This window comes from Populus trichocarpa, chromosome 8 (assembly GCF_000002775.5).
Source record: "Populus trichocarpa isolate Nisqually-1 chromosome 8, P.trichocarpa_v4.1, whole genome shotgun sequence".
In the NCBI taxonomy this organism is placed as follows: Eukaryota; Viridiplantae; Streptophyta; class Magnoliopsida; order Malpighiales; family Salicaceae; genus Populus; species Populus trichocarpa.
Genome location: NC_037292.2, coordinates 15,311,121 through 15,317,120, shown reverse-complemented (window position 1 = coordinate 15,317,120; position 6,000 = coordinate 15,311,121).

Below are 6,000 nucleotides of genomic sequence, written 5' to 3'. Positions count from 1 at the left end.
GAGACCTGTAGTTCCTCTCCAATTGTTTTTCCAATGATGTCCCCTTTTGCTAAAGCTTTGGGGACGACCCCCAAAACTTGACTACCTCCTAAAAATGCAGCTATTGACACACCCCCCATTAACCCAAGGCTGCCTCCTCCATACACTAAATGAATCTTTCTCTCAGCTAGTACCTGACCAAGATGATTTGCTGATTCTAAAAACTCTTTTTCTTTCCCAGGACTGGATCCACCGAAAACACAAATATTTCTGATGTGATGACTTGAGAAACCTGCCATTTCTACACACTTCTATATTTGTTAAATGTATGGGTTGAGTAGAAATAAGGGGAAGGAAGAGAAGATTTTATAGATGAGAAATTAAAGATGCAATCATACCACCTATATGTAGGTTAGCTGGAGTCTCACACACACACACACACTCTCTCTCTCTCTCTCTCTTTATTTATTTATTTATTTTGAAAAAGCATGTGTATGTACAGGTAGTTGTGATTGTGGGTGACATCTTCCCTTGGTTTTACGTCCAAGAACGACTTAAACGCCCTCTATGGGTCAGGGATAGGCTTCCCATCTAGTTTTCTTAAAAACTGGCAAACATGGTCTTTTATAGTCAAATTCCCAAGATTAAGTCGATTATGTTCTTTATGGAATTGTGGCCATAAATCATGAATAGCACGATGCACATCTCCACTAGGATGCGTCTCAAGGGTTAATAGAAGATTATCTAAAGACCCCATACTCAGGCCATCCTTAATGAATTGTATTTTATCTTCACGGTTTATAGATACCATTTCTAAAGAACGACATGTTGCATTACAAGTCAATTTTGCACATCTGTGACAGACTTTCAGTCGTTTTGCACGACGTTTCTTTGCAAAAGTGCTTTTACTTGTTCCAGGCATGTATGAGATGAAAGAATTGGAGGACTCACCTGATAATCGGACATTTGCTTCAATCAGCCAGCGGATATCTTCAGGAATTCCATGATTCATTAACAACCCCAATCTTGCAACCTAGCACGATAAATTTTTGTAATCGCATTCTGAGGCAGAGCGGGAAAGTACTTTTTTAATTTTTCAAGAGTGGTGTCCATTTTCAAATGAGAATTGGAGAAGAGATTTAAAGAAGGGAGAAAGAGCCAAGAATTACACAATATATACGAATATCAGTTATTATGGGAAACTGAAAGAACCGACTTAAGTCACGGAGTACCGTTATCCGCCATTTGACCGGGGTGAGAGAGACTAGCAAAACAAAATTCACACCAAAACGAAACACAAAACAATGTGAGAAAAAGAATCAATCTTTATATACAGGATCACTTAATTCAATAAAGTCATTTTCAACTGAAAAATTGGCAAAATAAACTTTCAAACGATGTCCATTTACCTTGAAAACATTGTCATTCTTTGGATTCTCGATATCGCAAGCCCCATATGGATACACATGTTTCACAATAAAAGGACCGCTCCATCTTGATCTTAGTTTTCCAGGAAATAAATGGAGTCGAGAATTATAAAGCAAGACTTTTTGACCAACATCAAATGTTTTTCTCAAGATTCTCTTATCATGAAACTCTTTGATTCTTGCTTTATGAATTTTTAAATTCTCATATGCATCATTTCTTATTTCCTCAAGCTCATTTATTTGTAACTTACGCAGTTGGCTAGCATCATCAAGGTTAGAATTGAAAGCTTTAATAGCCCAATAAGCTTTATGTTCAAGTTCCACAGGCAAGTGACAAGGTTTTCCATAGACTAATCTATAAAGTGACATACCTAATGATGTTTTATACGCAGTTCGATAAGCCCAAAGTACATCATTAAGTCTTAAAGACTAGTCTTTTCTATTTGGGTTCACTGTTTTCTCCAAGATCTGTTTGATCTCCCTATTAGCAAGCTCTACTTATCCACTTGTCTGAGGGTGATAAGGGGTGGCAACTTTGTGTGTGATTCCATATTTTTTCATTAAAGACTCAAATGACTTGTTGCAAAAATATGTTCCACCATCACTTATCATGGCTCGAGGGATTCCAAATCGACTCAAAATATTTTCTTTCAAAAACTTTATCACTGTTTTGTAGTCATTGTTTCGACTTGGAATTGCCTCTATCCATTTTGAAACATAATCTACTGCGACTAATATGTACAAGAAACCAAATGGAGGAAATAGACCCATGAAATCTATACCCCAACAGTCAAAGATCTCAATGACAAGAATAGGATTTAAGGGCATCATGTGACGTTTTGAAATAGATCCTAATTTTTGACAATTTTCACAAGTCTTGCAGAATGCATGTGAGTCCTTGAACATGGTGAGCCAGTAAAATCCACTTTGTAAGATTTTTGCAGTTGTCTTTCTTGATGAGAAATGACCCCCACATGCCTCAGAATGACAAAATTTAATGACACTACTTACCTCATTGTCAGGAATGCATCTTCAAAATATTTGATCAGGATAATATTTGAATAAATAAGGGTCATCCCAATAAAAGTTCTTCACTTCGTTCAAGAATAAAAAGAAGAAAAGAAAAGAAGAGGAAACAAAACAAAAGTTAGATAAAATGAAAAGTGAAAATAAAATAAATACTATAATTTGTACAAGAATTTACCTCCCCGGCAAAGGCGCCAAAAACTTGACACGACCAAAAAATTGATGTCTTCTCCCAAATGCAGGAGTGTCGAAGTAATAAATAACCCGGCAAAACCGGGATCGAACCACAGGGAGGTTAACTGTATAAATTATAGATAACAACAACAACAATAATAAGTTAAAGAGAGCTTTGAGATGTGATGTTGATGTAAGGATTAAACAAAGATAAAATAATTGTCAAGGTTAGAGGATCCACTAATGGTATTTCAAACAAGTATAGTATAAACTCTTTTTATTACTCAACTGGAAACCACACACAAAAGAGGTTCCAATTGGATTATAAATTGTTAACATGATCACATTAGTTATCTTATTCGAATAATGCTAATACTTGTAAATGTTGTCAGGCATTCATGATTATAACTTATGTTAACAACAAATCAAGTTTCTTTCATAGAACATGTGTCGGCTATACCATACGGTTGGGCTATGAAAGTGCCAAGTATTTGTTATACCAAGGGTTATACAACATAAATCTAGATTAACCATTTAACAAGCAAAGTATTAAAAGTGAACAAGATAACAAATATAAAACATGTTAGTATCAAACATTAAGGTCCATGTTGAGTTTATATTATACTTATTCTTACACCATTAGTGTAACCTTTTCACCTTGACATGATAAACTTAGCTAAACATAATGAAAGACAGAAACATAAATAAACAAGGAAAGGAAATGAAAAGCATAAGCAAGAGATTAATATAAGCAAAACTTAAGCATTACAAAATATAAAGAGAGAGCAAGAGCATGATCTTGATCTGAACACCAAGATGCCCAAATACATGGCAAATGCCTTCTTTTATAGGCCAAAATTCGAAACTATTGATTTGTTGACTAATTGTTGAGTGGGTGGCCACATCTTGACATGGTGACAATCCTTATCTTCTTGTCTGTCAAAAACATCATTGATAACGTCATAATTTGAACAGACTTGAATCATGAAAGTTCTAGGAAATTGTCTCAGCTTTCCAGGAAAAAAAATTTGAGGGCATTTGGACTTCTAGAACTCGAGATATGGGCTGAACACTGAACAGTGTCTGGGCTGCAGGACAGATTCGGACTTCTCTGTTGTTGCTACAATTTGGACTTGAAAACAACCTTTTTAAATCTTGGACTCCACATGAAAGTTTTAGGCCTATGTCTTAGCTTTCCATCCATATAAGGCAGACCTAAATCCAAGATCTACAACTCCAGATATGACCCAATTACCGAACAGTGTTCCAGTTTGGACTGAACCAGCATCTCTTTTCTAAGTTTGACCCTCTCTTTGTCCTTTCAATTTTCGTACTTAAATTCATCAATAAATCCTTTCATTTATATGATAGGCCTGCATTTAAGATGAACATTTACCATAAATTGAAGGTATCTTATGGTATCAGACTTGTCATTATAAAACATGTTTTTGTTAAGGAGTTATTGATACTTCAAGTGCAAAATGATGATATAAAACCTTGATAAAAATGCACTTTTAAGTACTAATCAACTGTCATCCTCACATCATGACTCTTGAGACATGTTGTTTTAAATGTATGAATAATGGTATGTAGTGAACTCATTGCTCATAGACTCACGAAATGCATCTCTTTGCAAAGACCAAACCATCACATTGGACGAGGCCAAAGTTTATTGATCTTAACTGCTTGCGTTTGAAATGAGGAAAGACTATCTTTGTTATTCCTTTCACATTTTAAAAAGTATATCCCTTGCAGTCCCGTTTTAAGCCTGAATAATTTTTCTTTCATGAAAAAACCCGACTAGGATCACACCCCACACTGGGGGCAAGTAAAAATTTCAAGGAAAAACAAAAAAAAATCGTGTGAAAGCCGAAAAGGCAAAATAGCCCAAGAAACTCAATGACTAGGGGGCATGCCCAAATCACAAGAAAGAGTGATAACCAAGATAAAGTGAGTATACCCTAGCATAACAATGAAAAAGCAAATCAAAGAAGAGCAACGAAAGAAAAGATGAACGACACAAAGAGTCGAACTGCTGATAGTGATCCTCACTCTTTGAAACCCTGAAACACTCTTTGAGCCTTATGATCTTTTCTTTCATAACCAAAAACCTCAGCCTACACTACGTGCATGTAAAGTCCTTTCTAATCGAGCAAGTAAGCAACGTGGGTCAATAAGCAATGCTCTCAAAATGCAAAGAGTACTTCTTTATTAGAGTCATGACATTGAGAACAAGTTATTCATTATTATTCATGCTGATAAAATAAGTGTTCAAAAAGAGACAAGTTTTTCTCGAACAAAACCTTGAGTTGTTTCTCGAGCCCTTCACTTTGGAAACCCATAAGAAACAGAAGGTCACCTCATGATGTACTTTCACCAAATACTATATCGCCAAATACAAGAGCAAATAATCTCTTTTCCAAGAAAAAACAAAGGAGCTGCAAGATTTCAAAAGCAAATGCTTTTAAACTTACATCAAAACAATTTTTGTTTTCAAAATGCAAGATTAAGATTTCAAGATTCATTCTGGACAAATATTCCTTCACTAAACTGAAAATGGAAGAAATAAGAAAATGATCGCTTAAAAACCATTATTTGGCAGAGTTGTTGACAAAGCACACCTAAGGGCAATGACTAGTATAAGGGGGCAACATTATGTTTAGAAGGAAAAATCGATTCCTTCTAGAAAAAAGATGAACATTTCCTACAACAAGACAAGGGGGCATCTTGGTTTATAAAAGGCAGCTTGATCCTTTCGAACAAGTGACAACGAATGTTTTTAAACGTGAGACGGGGATTAATGAATGATCCTCTCAAATTATTTGACGAGATGAAAAATCTCTAGCAAGCAAGTGGGTCACGATGGGCACCATAACGGCTAAGCTGTGTAAACGAATATGGGAAAAGACTTACATGGGCCAACTCGAGTAGGCTAGAAGCTAAACGACGAAGATGACCCAAATCAGAGATAGCAAGTCGTCATCAATCAAGCAAAAAGATTAAAAAGAAATGGGGGCCTATATTTCAAATCAGGTAAAGATGCATGCATATCATCTAAACTTTAAGACATTGGACAACGAATTTTGCAAACTTCGCAAGAGAAATCTCTGACGAGATCTATCAAATGGAAGACCACCTTGAAAGGGCCAAGTTTGAAATTGCTTTTGGAAAATTTTCACCCTTGAGAAATTTTAACCTGAGTAGGCCGCCCACGAGAATAAGGCCACAAAACAAAATCTCTCTTTTTCCACCACCTTTTCTCAACCATCCAAGGTAGTGCGTTTCCTAACCCTACCTCCTTTCAAGCGCGCCTTTAAGCTCTCGCTTCTTTTCGAGCGCGTCTTTGAGCCCTCGCTTTCTTCCGAGCGCGCCTTTGAGCCATCACTTCCCTACG